The following is a 20,987-nucleotide window of genomic DNA, read 5'->3' as shown; positions in this document are numbered from 1 at the left end:
TAAACACACAGCCTTGGTGAGCCACGTGTCGATGATCAGTATGGAGGAGGAGATGTTGCCTATTTGCACTGATTGTTGTCTGCCAACAAGGAAGTCAAGCATCCAGTTGCAGAGGGATGGATAGAGACCCGGATCCTTTAGCTGGGTTATGAGTTTTGGTGGTAAGCTGGTGTTGAACACTGAGTTGTAGTCAATGAATAATAGCCTGACGTAGATGATCCTGTGTCCTAGGTGATCTCACATAGGATGAAGGACCAGCAAGATGGCATCTACCTGCTGTAAGGATAGGCAAACTGAAGTGGCTCCAGGTTCTTCCTGGGATAGGAGTTGATTCGCTCCATAGCCAACCTCTTGGAACTTTTCACTATGATAGGTGACCATGCCACTGGCCAAGAGTCATTGAGGCTCATCACTTTGATCTTCCTGGCATTGGAATAATGGGTGCCCTTAGAAGCAGGTGAGGTAATGAGGCAGGCTCATTTGCATACTGACAAAATCTTGTCCTCAAAGAGAAATTGAGTCAAAAGGCAATCCTGCATTGGGCCTTTTGTTTCAAGGCTGACTGAAGCAGGTCAAAGTCCAATCTCTGTCACATATACAGGAAGTCAGTTTGAAAATCTATGTTTTTTTAATGAATGAGGTGCCCTCCATTTGACCTGCAGACACTGATAGGAGTTAGAGCTTGGAAGGCACTATCTCAACATCAACTGCATCATTTCAGTGATCATTTCTTTAAGAATTTACTGCCTTCTGATTAGTAGGAACAATGGAAAATGTACATTGAAGACGACAAAACTTAAATTACTAATCTATTTCTGAGTCACTCATTTTTCTCTTTGTGTGAGTCATAACGTTCTTCACTAACTAGAGTATAATGTTTGAATTTGATTGTCTCAAAAATGGCAGCTTGACAGTAACGAAATTTAACTCCAATCATGTCCACACCTAGGTGTGGCTCTTGAAACTCACAAAACATATTTTAATCCCACCTTTGACCTTCAAGCAGACTGCAATTTGAATCTCATTTTTTGTTATAACAATTACTTTGTCTTAAATTTGTTTTTTTCTGACCTATTTTTGGCAGAGTTTCATTCTTCACATCAAATTCCTTGCTCACGTCTCTTAATACCTCAACTCTCCCCTCCACCCATGCCTTCCCACACGCCCCAATTCAATATTATTTATTTTTTTGGCTTTGTGCAAACACCAGAGGACATCTGTACAATGTGAAGGGAGGAAAGTTTAGGGGAGACATCAGGGGTTGGTATTTTCACAGAGAGTTGTGGGTGCCTGGAATGCATTGCCAAGGGTGGTGGTGGAGGCTTGATCCTTAGGGGCATTTGGGGCAGCACGGTTAGTAGAGCGGTTAGCACAAAGCTGTTACAGCTCCAGAGATCGGGGCCAGGATTCAAATCCCGTGCTGTCTTTAAGATGTTTGTACATTCTCCCCATGTCTGCTTGGGTTTCTTCTGGGTGCTCCAGTTTCCTCCCACTGTTCAAACTGTACCGGGGATTGTAGGTCATTTGGGTGTAATTGAGTGACACAGGCTTGTGGACGAAATGGCCCGATACTGTGCTGTATCTCTAAATTAAAAATTTAAGAGAATCTTAGACAGGCAAATGGATGAAAGAAAAATGGAGGGTTATGAAGTAGGGATGGTTTAATTGGTCATTGATAGAGTGAAGACTAAAGCCTGTGATATTGCTGGCCAAGTTAACAACTCTCTGGAGTGTTTTTTCCTGGCCTGAGCATTGGCACCTTCATACCAGACAGTGATGCAACCAGACAGAATTCTCTTCACGGTACACCTGTAAAAATTTTCAAAGACCTTTGGTGATATAGAAATCTCCTCAAACTCCCCATGAAGTATAGCCAGTGGCGAGCCTTCTTCATGATGGAATCGACATGGAGGCCCCCATCTAGATCCTCAGAGATGTTGACTCCCAGGAATTTGAAATTCTTAACGCTTTGCACTACTGACCCCTTGATGAGGACTTTTAAAAATTTAGACATAGAGCACGGTAACAGCCCTCAAGTTCATCCTGCCCAATTTACACACCATTAACCTACACCCCTGGTACATTTCAAATGGTGGGAGGAAACCAGAGCCCCTGGAGAAAACTCATGCAGGCATGGGGAGAACGTACAAACTCCTTACAGACAACACAGGATTCAAACCCCGGTCCCGAATGCTGGTTCTGTAAAGGCTTTACACTAACCGCTACACCAACCGTGCTGCTCATGGACTGGTTCGGGTTCTCCTGATTTCCCCATCCTACTTATCAGCTCCTTGGTTTTGCTCACATTCAGTGCATATTTGTTGTTGTAGCACCATTCAACTGGCTGATCTGTGTGGCTGTCCTGACCGCTTCTTCATTGTCAACTGTCATTCTGCTGATGACTTTGGTGCCACCAGCAAATTATGACGGCATTTGAATTGTGCCTCGCCATACAGTGAATGAGTAGAGCAGTGGGCTAAGCATGCATTCTTGAGGAGTACCTGTGTTGATCATCAGTGAGGAAGAAACATTGTTTCCAATTCGTACTGAATGTGATATTCCAATGAGGAAGTCAAGGATCCAGTTGGAGAGAGGCTGCAGAGGCCCAAAGTTTGGAGCTTGTTGACCAGCAATGAGGGAATGTTGGTGTTGAAGGCTGAGTAGTAGTCGATGAAGAGTGTGTTACTGTTGTCTGAGTGATCCAGAGTTGAGTGGAGAGCCAGTGAGATTGCATCTGTGACTGTAGGTGAATTGCAGATCTTTACGTGTGTATGCATTGATTCTGGCCATAACCAAACTCTCAAAGCATTTCTTCACAGTAGATGTGAGTGCAAGTGGCAATAGTTATTGAAGCAGCTCACCCTGTCTTTCTTGGTCACCGGGATGATTAATGCCCTTTTGAAGCTCTCTCCATCTCAGAATCAACGCCAAGCCACCAGCCCTCTGGTTTCACTGTGCTTGAAATTTGAGCAGGTTATTCAACTGTGGACTGCACTACAACTGTCTTTGAATTTTATCCACACCTGCACTGAAGAAAACGAACAGTATTTGTTTCAGCTTCTTGCTGTCAGACAAAATGGTTTCGTACAACGAACCATAGAGAACAGAATCAAGTCCTTTGGTCCACAATAGCTCTGCTAACCATTATGACAACTTAAACTAATCCTATCTATTGGAAGGATTTGATTAATTTGACCAATTTAGTATGATTTCTTGTTTTCTTTATCAATGCAACCATTACTGCCAAGCAGAAATGAGTCATTAGTGCAGTGTTGCATTTAATTGACTGCACTACCTCTCCACAACTCCGTGCACTTGCTGTTTGTACACTGTTTCTCTGACGAGATATTCCAAGTCCCTATCCAGTTGGGAGTGTGATACCAGTCCAGACAAATCATCTCCAGCAGCTTAGTGCTGTCATTATCAGCAGCGTGTGGAGTAGAGGTGGATCAGTACACTCTAAATAGCAAAACATAGTTCAGACACCACTGATTTTCTCGACATGGCTGAAAAATGCAAGTTGCATTCTGTTGTCATAATGACCAACAGAAAGCAAATCATCATTCAAGAGGCATCCATTGAGACTATAAATAGATCAAGGACAAGCTGTGAAAATTTAAATTTTCTGGGGAATGCAAGCCACAGAGTCAGCTGATGAGTATTATGCATTGTATTCCTCTAAATATCCCCACATCAATACTCCTGAAAGACTGAGGAACTGTAATATATCAGTGCTTACATCAGCCAAGATGGGACAGTACCTCTTTTGTAAACTTCTACAGGGAGAACCTTTCTTGGATGAAATGTCAGACATTCTCTTCCACATTGGTTTCTCTTAAAGTACATTTATACAACCTCGTGTGTATAAGCTATGTTTAACCTCCTTGAGGATGATCTTGTTCTCTCAGTCCATTGCTCTTTTTATACAACATATGCAGGAATATATTGATTCAAAGCAGATGATATGATGACCCAATGCAAGCATCGACTCTTATTGCCCCCTCCAACACCCCCCTCCCCACCATAGATATTCCTGGATGATCAATTGCACTTTCTAGTGGTAACTAATTATAGTTCTCTCAATTAGAAGAGACATGTAAATCATCTCCTCCACTCATTCGTCCTTATATCAAGGTGCTTTAATATCCTGGTTTTCCAATTTGAAATATTCATCTCTGTGCATATATTACTCTCTTCCCCTTATCTTCATATTCTCTTTCTGGACCACAACATGTTCTTGCTTCAACGTTTTCTGTAGCACACCACATACCCATTTCCCTCAAATTCCTTTGGTCCCCCTCCAATCTTGTACTCATCTCATCTTGCTCTGTCTCCAGCCCCACTAGGTTTCTTGGTCGACAATTCCATATCCTCATCTTTCTTCACTCTGCTGCTTTAAGAAACATTCCAATGTCTGATGGCTCCTTCCCACTTTGGCTTAGTGTCATTCTCTCTTACACTTATCATGCTATGTGAGAATATTTGAGTTGATGGCATAATTAATAAGAATGGCAGAATCATTTTTGTTAGCTGATATTTACACAGATATTGAAACTAAGTTTAATTAGCCAATAGATCGCTTTGTTTTACCACTAACATGTAGGAACACATTGTCTCACCTTAAATGCTCCATTTGATGAAATCTTGCATGAAATCCCATTTGATTCCAACATCCCTGATACATTCATTTAAAAATGCTTTGATCTCACTTTTAATAAATGCTTTATCTGATCATATATAGTCTACAAGAGGTGGAGAAATGTAAAGATGTACATTGAATGAGCATATCTCCATCCTAGCCCTATGCCCTCAATTTCCTGTCAACTCAAGATGACATCCTCAAAACAATGTTTTGTGAATCATATGGTAACAGGCCCTTTTGGCCCATGAGCCCATGCCACCTAAATTACACCCAAATAACCGACAACCTCCGGTACATATTGAACACAGGTAGGAAACCAGAGCACCTGGAGGAAACCCACGCAGACATGGGAAGAGTGTACAAACTCCTTAGAGACAGTGTGGGATCTGAACTCCACTCCTGATCGCTGGCCTGGTTTAAGAATTCAAATTCTTCGGATCCCAGAAGGCTCCAGAAGGTAGCAAACCTACTCAGGCCCACCACAAGCTCTGACCTTCCATCCACTGCCTTAAGAAGCCAGACAACATCATAAAGAATCCCTCTAATGCTTATCAGAACATCTTCTCACTGCTACCTTTGGGAAGAGGTTATAGGAGCCTATAGACCAGCACTTCCAGGTTCAAGAACAGTTTCTTTCCAAAAGCTATCAGGCCCTTGAATACCACCATCTCAGTCTAATCAGGGACTGTTCAGACACCACAAAAGTACAGTCTGCACAATTACAAAGTCAATTCCAAAGGATAACTGAGAATATTGAATTTCTTATCTTTAGTATTTACTATGTCTACTATTGTACCTGTTCAGCCATTGCAAGTTAGGATTTTGGTGGATATGAACATTATATAACATATAAGACACTAAGTACATTATTATTATCAGTCCATGGAATAATCTGCACTTACCCAGTCATTATGGATTACGTAGAACATTGTACACATACATGATCTACAAGGGAATGGGATCTGTACTTGGATCACTCGACAGGCATCAGTGGTGTAGCTCTAAAGGTTTCCAATCCAATGCAGAGTGAGGTAAGGTTGCTCTCTCCCTATCTTGTTTGTGTATTGTATTGCGCCCTTTGCAGAAACTATAGGACAGACACAAGCAGAAGAAGGATGATGATCCCACCAATGGTGGTACTGCGATCAAAGTCTCCCTGTACTGGGCAACATTGTGTCTTCTGCTGGGAAAACCCACTATCTGTCCACAGATTAGCCCCTTTTAAATTGCAGCACCTGGGTAACCCTCCTGGAACTCCTGGGGCAAAAGTACAGGAAAACACCTTTCAAATTGCAGGGGGATCAATCCACTAAATCGCTACCCCACCCCCTTAATCATGCATTCACAGGAACTACTGCTGGATGTTCAGATGCTTGCTGCCCGGTGACGCACACACGCAGGTGCTAACATCACTAGAATAAGCAAGTCGGCCATTTTCATTTTCAAATCACCTGTGGATGAGACCTAGGTAAGTTTAATTGGGTTCCAATGAGGATGACCCAGTTGGACCCTTTCGAGCTGCCACGCAATTGGGGTGCTAACTGGGCAAATTGTCTGGTTAACCCCATTTTACACAGCAGTTTGAAAGGGGCTATTGAGAGCATTTATACCCATCTGAACTGACCTTAAAAGACAGCATCCATTGCAACAAAATTGAGCCAAATCCTCCAGCCTACACTTTGTTCATTATATTTCTGGAAGCTGCTGGGAATCAGTTCAAAGAAGCTGAGGCATTCACCAAGAATGGTTTGGAACACAGCCAGGGTGAAACAGAAACTGGGGATGAATCAAAGAATTTGATCATCAGGTGGAAAGTGCTCTTGGTGTGTGTTTCTCTACCTGGTGCACACACGATGTACAAATCACCAGAGAAAGGGAAAATGAACATATTGTTGGTCACTTTTGTGTGTGTCAGCATCAAGCTTCAACCCTGGGTACATGAAGATTGTCATGCCTTGCTGAGAATCTACCTCCAGAGGATGGATATTGCAAAGGATAGGTGTGGCTGTGTTGCCATGGAATGTTCCAGTTGGTTAACCACATTCCTCATAGAAAGTCTGGTGCAGTAAATCACCTTTGATAACATTCATTGGCAGTGGTGTGTACAGATTATCCTTGAGACAATGGATCCTGGCAGGTTGTTCCCTGAACTCATTTATCAGAATGCCTCGTCACCAAGACTCTGAAACCAGCACCAAGACCATGCTTGCCTGTTAAGAGCACTTCCGATCAGATCCTTCATGCATACTTGAGTCTCTAATAGTGGTAATTCTGCCTTGCCCGCAGGAAGAAGAATCTTAGCGTTATATATGACATCATGCATGTTATCTGACAATAAATCTGAAATCAGAAATCTGAAAGAATAGATGAAGACCTGAGATAAATAAATGCTAAAGGTAGAAGGGAGAGCAGGACAAGACTGAACCTAACAATAATTTATGCAAGATACTTAATTTGATACAATAGCAGACAAGATATTCAATTGCATACAGTACCAAATGTCATAACATAATTAGAAAAGCAATATATATAGTTGTAATGTATAAAGATATGAACAGATGTAATGAGTACAGTTTCCAGGATCAGAGAATGAATTACAGAACAATAAGGTGATTGAGTCTTGAAAAAGGCTCCTGATCCTGAATATTGACAGTCTATTTTTCTCCATGAGTGCTGCCTTTCCCGCTGAGTCTCTCCAGTTTCTTGTTGTATGAATAGGATGTAAAAGTTGGAAGTGAGTCTCAAGCAAAGTATCCACAATGTATACAACCTGGATAAAAAGCATGGTATCCTGATAAGGTTTGAATATAATTTTATTCTTTTTTGTCTCAAAAAACATCTCTGTTGATTTTAGAAGAACAATACAGAAGCCCAGTTTGTACCAAATAATTTTATCGTCACATTAAAGTGAGAATAAACAAATGGAAGCACTCCAAAAGGACACAGTAATTGTGTGCCTGAGGCACCCAAGAAGAAAAACATGGGAATGTTTAGAGCATGGAAAATAAGATTGAGCTGCAAGTTCTCTGGCATGGATATGGATGCCCCGTGAAGAGATGAAAGGGCCCCAGGCTCTCTCACATGGCAAAGACTGCAACATGAAGAGCGGACAAAAATCAAAACAGATTTCAAAGACACTAGTGCTCATGGAACAATGCAGCTATTGGAACAGTTGTTGTGGGCCAGTCATTAAGGTGAGCTATCAAGCTGATTTGTTGTCTTCCTTCCCTCTCACACAGCCTTCCAGTAGCTGTTTTGGAGATATTCCCTTCAAGTTAAGTAAAATGAATAAATAAAATTTTCAAAAAAAAGAGAGTGAATCCGAGGAAAGCAACTGGCCCGGATGGAGTACCCAGCCAAGTATTAAAGATCTGTGCTGACCAACTTACCAAGGTATTCATGGATGCAGATAGACCCCTACTTTGATGTCCTGATATACGATATTTCACAGTATAATGATTCTATTCTCGCACTTTTTCAGTGAAATCTCGTGGGTTTTTTGGTGAAATCTCATGTTTTTCCGGCAAATTTAAGGCTTCAGCATTTTTCATGAATGTAACTGTCAATACTTCTGGAGTCTATTAAGCAATCGGCAGTTTCACCATTCATAGTCGACTGTTCCAGTCCGTACCAACCCCCAAGCATTACAGACAATTGAGCTATCACAGGGGGATTTTGTGTTTATCTCACCTTGCCATCACTTAAAGTCGATTCAGCTGGCTCATCTGACAATAACTCCATCTACAAATTTGCCAACAATACCGTGGTAGTGGGCTGTATAAAGGAAAATGATGAGTCAGCATACAGGAAGTAGATTAAAAACTTGGCTGAATGGTGCACCAACAACAACCTTGCACTCAATGTCACCAAGACCAAGGAGCTGAGTTGAGTTCAGGAAAGAAAAGCCAGAGGTTTACCATCTAGTGATCATTGGGGGAATCAAAGTGGAGGGGGTGAGCAAATTTAGGTTCTTCAGAGTCACTATCTCGGAGGCATCATGAAGAGAACACGCCAGTGCCTCTACTTTCTCAGGAGCAGAGATGTGGTATGACACCAGAAACCCTGGCAGATTTCTAGAGGTGAGGTAGACAGTGTGCTGATTGGCTGTATCACAGCCTGATATGGGAACACCAATTCCCCTGAGCATAAAACCCTCCAAAAGGTAGTTGACACAGCCTAGGACATCACAGGCAAAACCCTCCCCACTATTGAATACATCTACAGGGGATGCTGCCGTTGGAGGGCAGCAACAATCATCAAAGTCCCTCACCGCCCAGCATATGCTCTGTTCTTGCTGCTGCCATCAGGAAACCGGTATAGATAGATGCCACAAGACTATCACCAGCAGGTTCAGAAACAGCTACTACCCCTCCACCATCAGACTCCTCAAAGATAAACTCAATCAGAGACACATTTAAGGACTCTTGTGGACTTTATTGATTTTCTTTTGTTCTCTCTGTATTGTACAGTCAGTTTGTTTACATTCATTATCTGTTTACAGTTCTTTTATTCGTTTACATGTTTACGTTGTGTACAGTTTACTTTTTAATTAGTGGTAATTTCGCAGTGCCCACAGGAAAAAGGAATCTCAGGGTTGAATGTGATGTCATATTCGTTTGTTTGTTCAGGTACCTTGCCATTCAGCATGGGCGATCATGTCTCTCCATCCTTTACAGTCTCTGACTCTCTGAATTGTAGTTGTTGGCTTCCCCTGTTTCTAACCCTGATGTTAATTAATCTATCGCTTTCGTTCTCTGTCGGCCTCTGATTCTTTTTTCCTTCCAGCTTTCCAGTTGTAACTGGATGTTCTGATGTATCTCTTTGCATGATGTGTCCAAAGAATTTTGATCGCTGTTTTCTAATTCTTTTAAGTAATGTACATTTGATTTTCATGTATGTACTCTGACAATTAATCGGAAATCTGAGAAAGCTCACTTTTTTTTGTATCTCCCTACTACACTTGGATTTCATAATTGCCACAGTACATGCTGGTTTGGTTAAATTTGCACGGCTCGCGTAATAATAAGCTCAACGCTGTTAAGTGCCAGCGAGTGGGATTGGGTTTCGAATCCAGTGCTGTCATTCTTCTGTGTCTGCGTGGGTGCCCTCTGGATGCTCCGGTTTACTCCCACCCTTCAAAACGTACCAGGGGTTAATGGAGTGTAATTGGGCGGTCTTGGGCTTGTAGGCCAGAGGAGCCTGTTACCGTGCTGCATGCCTAAATTTAAATTTTAAAAAGTTCAGTAATTTTCTGGAATTGCCTCTTGGAGAGGAGCAGAGTGAAACATGAATGAATGATCTAGCTGTATTTTTTATTACCATTCCACCCGTGTTCATGCACATACAGTTATTCAATTACACTATTTCACAGAAGGTAATATGGTGCCCCAAGAGTGAGTCATTCCACTGGGGATCAGATCACAGTGACACTGACATGACTGTACAATTGGGGTGAGAGAGCAGTGCCTGAAGGGCATTTACCTTCAACCACATCTCCAAGGCGCTTCCCTTTGAAAACACCTTGTTAGGAAATCTGAGCTGCTCACATCCCACAGAGACATCAGATGGTTTTGATTTCAAACACAGGCTGAACGGCTCAGTTTTGACAGTGAAAGAACTGGTTCTTCGAGAAATGGCCTACACCTGAATTTCCCCGGATTTGTATGGGCTGCTTGAACTGTAATTAAGAAATGCCTTGTTCCTGGTACCTTAAATTCTTAATTAAACACTAAATTTGGACACAATGCAGTAAATAAACAGCAATAAGTAAAACACATTAATTTTCATTTAAATCAGTAGTTTTCAAACTTTCCCAAAACTTACATTCCACCTTATGCAATCCCTATGTCATAAATGTGATTAGTAAGGGATTGCTTAAGATGGCATGTGAGTGGGAAGGGAAGGTTGAGAATCACTGCTCTAGAACCAATCGTGACTGAAATATTTTGCCTGAGAAAAATTGTCATTGGCCCATTTCCTTTGGAGTTATGAAACTGTGCACTTAATGAGTCAATTAGGTTCGATTAAAACAGTAGATTTCAAACTTTTTCCTTTCCACTCAGATACCACCTTAAGCAATCCCTTACTCATCACAGAGCACCGATGGCATAGGGATTGCTTAAGGTGGAATGTGAGTTTGGGGGGGCGGGCAGTCCAGCTTGAAAACCACTAAAGATTTAAATTGACCCTAAATCAATTAAAACTGCAGATACATTTCCACAAAAGGTTTACCTTTTTAACCATATTTTTATTAACTCGTCTCGATCACTCTGCTCACTTGTAATCTTCAAGCATATAATACAGTGCCCCTGGCCAAAGGACAAGTTAAGAAGATTAAAGTTTATTGGAAAAAACTGTTCTTTTTTTAAAAACATTTTTACTTGGCTTGATGGCTGCAGGGCAGGAGGGATCATTTTGCAAAATGTTTTAAGCTTAAGACTTCCTTGTAAACTCATCACCAACACTTGAAAAGCTGTTAAAGTTAAAACTTGCTTAAAATTGAATGTTTCTGTTTTCCACCTTTGGGATTTGCAGAGGGTTTTGGAAGATTAGAATCTGATTCTATGAGTTGTAACTTTGGTTTTATTTACTTTAATCAATGTTTAAGCCATGAACATAAGCTTTTCAAGTTACAGGGTAGCAAGAAAGAAGAAGAATACATACAATAAAAGATAAGACCATTAGATATTCAAGGAACACTATATACAATGACCCAACACTTGACAAATATTTAATTTAATTTTAAAATTGCTGCCCAATTACATCCTATTGACCATCAACCCCAGTACGTTTCAAAGGGTGGGAGGAATCTGGAGCATCCAGAGGAAAACCATGCAATCATGGAGAGAATGTACAAACTCTTTACAGACAGCCCCAGAATTGATCCAGGTTGTTGGCGCTGTAACAGCATTGTCCTAACCATGTCACCTTCTATGCCAAGTATTCCTCCCTCCTAGGGCAACCATGCCGTCCTCCTACGCTAACTATGCTGCCCTCTGTGTACTGATTTTTGGAAATATGAAGTTTGTAGTGTTGGCCTGCAAACATATAAAAATTGGTAAATGAAACTATGATTCAATTTCACTGAACCAGAAATGTGGATGAAGATTATGCTCAAAGCTAAGCCAAAAACTATCTGCTGGGGGAATATTATCAGTGGGCAATAACAAATGGTTGATACTTTGGGCCTGAAGACTTCATCAAGACTTCTCCCACTGACACTGAATTCCTCCTGCAGATTCCTGTATCTGCAACCTCTTGTGTCTCCATGCTCAATGCTAACACCGACAAGGTTCTGAGCATGAAATTGTATGGAACTGGATACACAGCTAACTGGCACCATCATTTAACAAGCTGCATTCGACACAACTTTCAGATTCGATATGTTCTTTCAAAGTCTTTCTCAAACTTACCTCAGTTACCTGTCAAACAACCCTGGGAAGATCTAGTATCAGCTAATCCAGTAGCGAGAGGGACAATTTCAAAAAAAAATTATAGCTCTATTCTGTCAATCCAAAGACTGTCACTTTTCAAAATAAAGACAGAATGGGAGCAAGAATTAGAAGTGGAAACTAAGGAGTGTGGGAAGAGGCCATTGGGAGAATTCGCTCTGCCACCTCTTGCTCTCGCTTGGGACATTCAGTTTAATGTGCTGCACAGGGCTCACTTTTCTAAATTCAAATTGTCAGCCATTTATCCAGAAGTAGAGAACAAATGCAATAGATGCAATAGCCACCCTTGCCACCTAAGTCAGATGTTTTATCAGTGCCCAATTACATCCTATTGACCATCAACCCCAGTACGTTTCAAAGGGTGGGAGGAATCTGGAGCATCCAGAGGAAAACCATGCAATCATGGAGAGAATGTACAAACTCTTTACAGACAGGGGTTCTGGAGCGGAGTTTTTAATCACATTATCCAAAATATTTAAAATGAATTTGCAACCCTGCTCATTGGCTGCAATATTTGGAATCTCTGACAACTCCCAAAATTCTCTACCAAAAGTGGTAATAGCGTTTATGTCTCTATTACCCAAGTGTCTAGTCTTATTGCACTGGAAGTCTGATAGGAGTCCTTCTATTACTCTATGGATTAAGATATCAGTTTCTTTCTTAAACTAGGGAAAACCAAACATACATTAAGAGGGTGTGCTGGAATTTTTTCATAAATGGCAATCCTTTATGCATTATTTCTCTGAATTACAAGTGTTTACAGAGTAAATGACTTCCTGTGCGAGGTATGCACTAGTATAATCGGTAATGTACAAATGATACTGTCTGCAAAGGTGCCAGGCAGATGGTCAGGGAGTAGGGGGGGTTTGGGGTGTATGTGAACGTTTATGTGTACATGTGCCAGTTCTTCTGTAAAACTAAGGGGCCCAATGTAGATTTGTATAATGTGAACAAAGTTGCTTTGGTGTTTAATAAATATATTTGGGGGGGGGGGGTGGAAAACAAGCTGCATTTGGATGTTTAAGCACTGGCAGGAATTAGGTGCCCATCTACTGGTATCACCATGACATTGGTTCATTCATCTGTTCAGTGATTTGGGAAGATTTGGCGGAGATGATGTAAGCACCTTTCCAGGGCCTTTAAGTATCTGCTGTAGGTTGTCCAGAATTCAGAAGCAGGACCCTTTACCTTGAGTTTTGTGTTGAGTCTAAGGTCTTACTATTCAAGCATTCATTTTATTTTAACATCACAGCAAGGTAAAGGGCCCTTCTGGCCTATGAAACCCCTACTGCCTAATTACACCCAATTAACCTACAATCCCCATACATTTTATAGGGTGGGAGGAAATCAAAGCACATGGAGAAAACCCACACAGGTCCCAGGCAAAACTCCTTAGAATCAGTAGGTTCGAACCCAGGACACTGGTACTGTAATTGGGAATTGACCAAAAATGTCTAAGATATGAGCATTCATTGGAAGGATATGCAAACCAATGTCCTCTCCCAGACCCATGCCCCCAGTATTGAGGTCCAGACTACCCTGTAAGTGGTACTGATGCAAAGTCCACAGACTGTACAACAGGCTTTAATTAGCTTAAACTTGTACACACTAGTCTCTGGATCTTGTCTTTATACAGGCCGACGATTGACAGCCAGCAGGTGGGGCCAGCCTCCCAGGTTGCCTACCTGCAGGTACAGTGGTTACCCCCTGCAGTAGGCTGGTAGGAGTGCAGCCAGTGTAGTGGTTGTATCGCCACATACTCTCAGTTGGCTCCATTGGCAGGCCACGTCACTCACCAGACTGACCTTGTACTCCTGAAACAGATCTAAGTTATATGACGACATTTAATTGAACAGAAAATCAAACTGTGTGGAGGACATAGGGAATCTGCAGAGAGATATAATTAGGTTAAGTAAGTGGTCAAGGATCTTGCAGATGTAGCACGACATTGGTAAATGTGAGGTCGTACACCTACAATAAAGCAGTGCAGCAATAAAAAACCAGAATATAATTCAGAATATATTTTGAATATTTCATTTCACTCGAATACCTTAGTATCATATTGATATTTAAAATTTTATATTTAGATATTTAGCCTTTGTCCACCAATTACTTAAGTTAAAATAATAAATATTTCATAAAAACTGGTGGATTTTTATATTTAACTTTTGACATGTTATCTTCCTTATTATGTCATATTCTCTTTCTTTCTTTTGCTTGGCTTCGCGGTCGAAGATTTATGGAGGGGGTAAAAGTCCACGTCAGCTGCAGGCTCGTTTGTGGCTGACAACATATCTCTTTCTCTTTGGCTTGGCTTTGCGGACGAAGATTTATGGAGGGGGTAAATGTCCACGTCAGCTGCAGGCTCATTTGTGGCTGACAACATATCTCTTTCTCTTTGGCTTGGCTTTGCGGACGAAGATTTATGGAAGGGGTAAATGTCCACGTCAGCTGCAGGCTCGTTTGTGGCTGACAACATATCTCTTTCTCTTTGGCTTGGCTTCGCGGACGAAGATTTATGGAGGGGTAAAAGTCCACGTCAGCTGCAGGCTCGTTTGTGACTGACAAGTCCGATGCGGGACAGGCAGGCACGGTTGCAGCGGTTGCAGGGGAAAATTGGTGGGTTGGGGTTGGGTGTTGGGTTTTTCCTCCTTTGTCTTTTGTCAGTGAGGTGGGCTCTGCGGTCTTCTTCAAAGGAGGTTGCTGCCCGCTGAACTGTGAGGTGCCAAGATGCACGGTTGGAGGCGAGATCAGCCCACTGGCGGTGGTCAATGGGGCAGGCACCAAGAGCTTTCTTTAGGCAGTCCTTGTACCTCTTCTTTGGGCACCTCTGTCACGGTGGCCAGTGGAGACCTCGCCATATAACACGATCTTGATGTCATAATCTAATGATAATATTAGTCACTTGTTTGTGTCAAATCCCCTTAAAAACAGTCAAAAGACACCTCTTTATTCAGCATTATTGAAACAAACACATGAAGATGGAATGAGGAATAGTCAGAACTGTGTTGAGATATCAATTCTTATGTATTTGTTAGGATTTCCTGTTCTTCTGGCAGAGTGGAGTTAATTAGTGAAGAATTGGGAGTGTTTTGCTTTTGTTGCAGGAGTAGGTGGACAGCAAGGTTTCATAGCTGCACATGCAGTTTGCCAGAATCTCAGGTGATGCCCAAAGGCAGTTATCTGTGACTTGGAGAGTTAGGTTAATCACCTCAGAAACACCCCTGTCAGACAACATCATCACCTCTTGAATACCCAACACCACAGAGACATGAGAAAAAGATTCAGTTACAGATGCAGTGTCACCGTGATTGTGCAGTCGCACGGAATGGGAATTTCTCTCCACAACGAACAATAAGCAAATTGTCTGAAAAATGCAGCAGAGTGTAATCAAAACAGCTTCACTAAAACAAGCCCACCTTCTCTTCCTGTGCTGGGAACTCAAGGCCGGTTCTGTGGGGATGTGGAACATGACTCGCAGCCGCAGCCCCACAGCCAGTGGGGCTGTGTGGTGAATGTCTGCCAAGCTACCTGTCTCCCCTCTGGCGAGCCTTGCGGTACTAACATTGACTGTGCATTATCTCTACTGTTAAGGACACTCCCCTTGGATATAACTGTATATGCATCTATTGTCTTTCATTATTGTACCATGAGTTTCTGCTAATAAAAGCCATGATTATTGTTTGACCACATCGTCTTTGTCTACTTCATCAACTGGCACCTCAGGCTGCTGGCTGAGAAGTAAATTGATGGGAAGACAGCAGTTGAGGGAGAGGAAACTTTCATCTGCAACTGTTCAGAGTTGAGCGACATAATCCAAGTGATGAGTTGAATGGACATGGTTGCAGATGTGAACAATTGCCTCAAAATTATGATTTGAATAGAACATAAAATCATTCTGACAGAAGATAAGTAAAGGAAGCCTCAAGACTAGAGCATTCCCAGACTAAGTAGATGGAGTACATGTGACATCACTACTCAGTATTAAATGAGATATACACGAGATTTCAACTGTCAGATGTCTTGAATGTAAACACAGCTCAGTTTCCATATAATTAGGTCTATTGTTTTAGAGTGTAGTGCAAGTTAGGCTGCACTCATCATCCATTACTGGTAGTCCTGAGAAAGTAGCAGAACTGAAGTTACACACAATAGAAACACCAACCTTCTATCCTCCAAGCAACTTCTATAATAATCTAGCATAGGACATCAGATAACAGCCACTTCGGCTACAATGTCTGCACCGACCATGTTGCCAAATTAAACTAATCCCATCTGCCTTTACAAGGTCTATCTTCCTCCATTTCCTGCCTGACTAAATGCATTTTAAACAGCATTCTTGTATCTGCTCTCAACGCCCTTTCAAGGCAGCTTGCTCCAGGCACCGATCACAGTTTAAACCTTCCCCACTCACCTTAAAGCTATGCCTTCAAGTATTCGACATTTCTGACGCAGGGAAAAGACTCTAACAACTTTAAAATGTTTCTATCAGGCCTTCCCTCCTATGCTGCAGAGAAAACAATCCATGTTAGTCCAACTTCTCCTTGTAGCTAATCATTTCCTACCCAAGCAACAACCTCACTGCACCCTCTCCAAAACTTCCTGAAATGTAGCAACCAGTCCTGCACACGATGCTGTAAATGCATAAAAATGGAGCTTCCCAACTTTTATACACAATACTTCAAACTCATGAAGGCAAGTATGCCACATGCCTTCTTCAGTGCCCATAATTCCTAGTTTTTCATCTAGTATCAAAAATTACTAAAGAAATTAATGTAGCCAAGCTGTAGCTTGAAACTGAGGTGAGACAAACAGAGTTAATGTTTCTGATTGATCACTTTTCTTTAGCATCATGTGATACAGAGAGACAAGAGTAAACCAGGAAATTATAGAGCAGGGTATTACGGCGCGAGTGACCCAGGTTTGAATTTGGCGCTGTCTGTAAGAAGTTTGTACATTCTCCCTGTGACCTTCGTGAGTTTCCTCCAGATGTTTCCTCCTTCAAAAACATACGGGGTTTGTAGGCATTTAGGGAGTATGGGCTGGAAGGGTCTGTTACTGTGCAGTATCTCTAAATTTTAAAACATAAAATTAAATCTTACTTCAGTCCTCAAGAAAAAACTATTTTAGAAATGTCACCAATGGGAAGCATGGGATCTTTTAGTTTAAAATTCCAAAATCTAAAGGCTGTGATATTGCAGACCCAGAAATGACAAGAGGACAAATGAGACCGCAGATGCAGGAAGAACTCAATGGGTGAAGCAGCATTTGTGCAGGTAAATGTGGCAATTCTACATTTCATGTCATGACCCTTCATCAGAACTGAGAGTGAAAAGGTAAAATTGCATTCTCTGCCCAATACTTTGTGTGGTTGATCCCATGAACTAAAACTGTGTTTCTAATAATGAACTCCGATGAAAGATTGGACCTGTAATGTTATCTTTTCTTCTTTCTCCTCAGATGCTGCCTGATCAGCTGGTTATATCTTGTCCTTTCTCTTTTATTTCAGATTTCCCCTACTGTTAGAGGAAGACTAACTAAATTCATGAAAAAGGTATTATCGGGGATATTTTTTAAATGGGTAGAGAATTTTCTCTAGAAGTTTGAAGAATGATCCAGTTGAGTTCTACATGAGAATGTTTTTGACAGCAAATATAATGTAATAATAATAAAAAATAATAGGAAAAAAATGCATTTCATTTGGTTATCAAGACTATAATGGGATGACAACTACAGAACTAAATCAGATCAACAAATCACAGGTGTTGTTTCTTTTTTTAAGGAAATCAAATTGTTTCTGGAAGATTATGGTGCAAAATAATGAGGTTGAGGGTCCACTGAATGATCTTTCTACTGATAATGTGAAAAAACACACAAATACTGGAGAAACTCAGCAGGTCAAACTGTGCCTTTATGTAGCAAAGGTGAAGATACATCACCAACTTTTCAGGCTTGAGCCCTTCATCAAGGTGTGGGGGAAACATGAGAGATGTCCAAACAAAAGGGGGCCGGGGGGAGGGGCCGGACATAAAGGCACTTTTGGGCCTGCTGAGTTTCTCCAGCATTTGAATTTTTTTTCCCTTAACCATGGTGTCAACAGAATCTTGCGTTTTACCTCTTTCTACTGATAATTCTTTTCTTATTGCAAGACCGTAGCAGCACTCATTCACTCTCTGTCTAATAGTTAATGAATCACAAAACCTTGTGAAATGAAATGGAGGGAACTTTAGACTTTTAAAAAGTTGCTCATGTCAAAATAGAGTGAGCATTCTTAACACGGGGACAAGAAAACATACTATGACTATCTTATCCTGTTATGAACATGTTTTGTGTTTCTTTAGACAGAACCAGGTCTTCCCACTGAAGTGTAATTCAACATTAGGAATTCAGTAAAAAATGTTAAAAGGGTGAAAGGTCATCTTTTCTGTAAACTTCACTTTTCTGTAAGTTGATAGCCTTGAGGTAAATATTCCTGACCTAATTATCCAAGCATATTTTATAGCCGAGGCCAATTCTTAGACAGGATCAAGACAACCAACCTGTTCCCAAACACCAGTAGGTTTACTTCTGCCAAAAGTCTCTTTAGACTACACTGCTAAAAACAAATGTCCATGAAAAAATAATCCACACAGTTTTAGTTCATGGGATCAACCACACAAAGAATTGATTAAAATTTTCTTCTCACTTTGATTTAAGTTTTGTGTACTGATGCAAACCTACTTAATCTGAAGTTCAACTGTATGTGAATCAGTTAAAAAATTGTAAAACATTCTGGTGTGCTTGAAAAAAAGTACCAGGGATTACCAGAGATCAATCTACTTACATAGGTGTGATTCAAATTATAATAAAACCCCTGATATCCAGTAAAAACACAATGCTGGAGAAACACAGCTGGTCAAACAATGTTCTTTATATAGCAAAGGTAAAAATACATAACCAATGTTTCGGGCTTGAGCCCCTGTGTTTTACCTATGGGGATTGGTGGATGCTGGATAAGTGTATTTTCCAGTTGCTTGAGATTGTGCATTGCGTGATTGGCGAGGTACGCCAATTTTAAACTTCTGTATTTTTAACCTATTTATTTTCCACAATTTTTTTTTGCCAGTTGCTTGAATTCCAGATAATAAGGGTTTTATTTTATTAAGAAGATAATGAACAATTTCCAACCTTTTCAAAAGTGCAATTGACAAGTTTGTTTTTCAACTGTTTACCATTTAGACCTATCAGTTAAAGGGGAAATATCAATTCCTTTTTATATTGGTGATTTATGCAATATTTATTAATCTTTAGAACCAGCAAAATGCTATTTTATAGCAGTTCTGAAAAACATTGGGAAATAATCATGGGTAGACAAAGCAGGGAAATAAGCTCTTCGGTCCACTAGCCATCAAACACCCATTTTTACACAAACAGGAACAGAAATGCTAGAAGGACTCCGTCCGTCAAAAAAAATCGGTTAATGTTTCAAGTCAGTGATCTTTTCTCTAAATTAGTGATTCTCAGATGTTTTGTTCCACTCACATACCCCCTTAAGTAATCCCTTATTAAGCATAGGATGCCACAGGGATTACTTAAGGGGGCATATGAGTGGAAAGAAAAAGATTGAAAACCACTGCTCTAAATCCTTCCTTTCTCCACAGATACTGCTTAACTGGCTGAGTTTTTCCAGCTTTTCTGTTTTTATTCCCGATTCCAGCATCTACATCTTTATTTGTTTGCTGACCCTAAACCATTTCATTCTTCCTACATTCCCAAAGTTTCACTTCCATCTCCCCACAGGAGTAATTTACAATCGACTTATGTCGGGAGAGGGAACCCGGAGCACCCAAGGGCACACAGCAGAAGGTGCTAACCCCTCATAGGCAGCACCAGAGGTGAAGATTGAACCCGGAAAACTGGAGCAGAGAGGCAGCAGTTCTGCTAACCAGTATTAAAGATTTGTCAAATGTTGCTCTCTGGCAAAATGCAACACCTCCCATAAAACAAATGCACAAAATAAGAACAGGGAACAAGCAGGGACACAAATAGCAACCTACTTGTCCCTGCAAAAATCTGTCTACCAAAACACAGACGGCTGGACTTTTTAGGTGCACTGCACAAACACAAAATATTCACAACACAATCTATTCAGCAATCATGTCACACCGAATGGCCAGATCAATGTTCTGAAGGCTAATGTAAATGTGGGAATGGATAAATTGCAGTGAAGTGCGCAAAGTTGGGAAACTGCGAGTGGCTTCCAATCTGTAGAAGCCTTTTCCTGGGCCTGGAGGGCTAATATAGACTCATTCATATCCATTATTAAGAATAATTTACGCAGACGGAGCCCCAAGTGAGAGACTGCAGCTGTCAGTCTTGGCTGTGATTAACCTTTGGAGTGCGCACAGATCATTCTGCACCTGAGCCTTTGCAAAGAACCGGGCGTCACTCAGTTGGTTACAGAGAGCAAGGATCGCCAACATATATGTCAGAAGGCAGTAACCTGTGAGGAGTGAGGGCCATCTCATTTGCAGTATACTCAACTCCCACTGACCTCCATTGTGCTTTCTTCTCTGCCGGAGCTGGCAGCAAGTGCTACAAAACAATAGATTACAAATGATGGAGGGCTCAAATGACAAAGATCGACTGAAAACTACTGACTGAAGTGAACAGAAGTGACACTTGGCTGCGTTATTTTGTGCATATATCAGGGAATAGATGGTGATCTTTGACAAATTGTGATATTAATCGCCGGGACACCATAGCCTGCTCGCTGAAAGAAAGAGGCATGCACTTCAGCAGCTGTTGGTTACAATGAAGCTGTAAGTGGGCTGCAGATCATGAAGGGAACAAAAGGGAATGAAGGGCCAAAGAGAAAAAGAGGTGCAGTCGTATCGGAACAGTCATTCCTAATG

This window comes from Narcine bancroftii, chromosome 8, assembly GCF_036971445.1.
Source record: "Narcine bancroftii isolate sNarBan1 chromosome 8, sNarBan1.hap1, whole genome shotgun sequence".
Classification (NCBI taxonomy): domain Eukaryota; kingdom Metazoa; phylum Chordata; class Chondrichthyes; order Torpediniformes; family Narcinidae; genus Narcine; species Narcine bancroftii.
This window is presented reverse-complemented; position numbering follows the sequence as displayed.